This window comes from Bison bison, unplaced genomic scaffold (assembly GCF_000754665.1).
Source record: "Bison bison bison isolate TAMUID 2011002044 unplaced genomic scaffold, Bison_UMD1.0 scf7180017864039, whole genome shotgun sequence".
Classification (NCBI taxonomy): Eukaryota; Metazoa; Chordata; class Mammalia; order Artiodactyla; family Bovidae; genus Bison; species Bison bison.
In genome coordinates, this window is record NW_011494611.1 from 661795 (window position 1) to 662017 (window position 223).

A 223-nucleotide genomic window follows, 5' to 3' on the forward strand; every position below is an offset into this window, starting at 1 on the left:
GTGGGATCTGCGATGGGCAGGCGGGCAGACGGGAGCCCTCCCAGTGCCTCAGCAGAAAGGCTGGTGGAGAGACACAGCTGAACCTTCGCGGCGCCCCCGTCTCCATCTCTCACTTCCTCCCGTGCGCGGAGCCAATGCCCCAGAGCTGCCACATAGCACCAGGGATCGTGCTGCCCCAGGGACACGAGTGGGGTCCACATCGGCACTGGGGGCTCGGGTTGAT

The 223-nt window shown here is 66.4% G+C and overlaps 1 protein-coding gene across 1 annotated transcript in view; it reads right to left on the bottom strand.

Moving 5' to 3' along the window:
- Positions 1-223, bottom strand: part of PAPPA (pregnancy-associated plasma protein A, pappalysin 1) — a gene marked incomplete at its 5' end in the record, with an annotated part of 265764 nt that overhangs the window by 38653 nt on the left and 226888 nt on the right. The window lies entirely within an intron of this gene.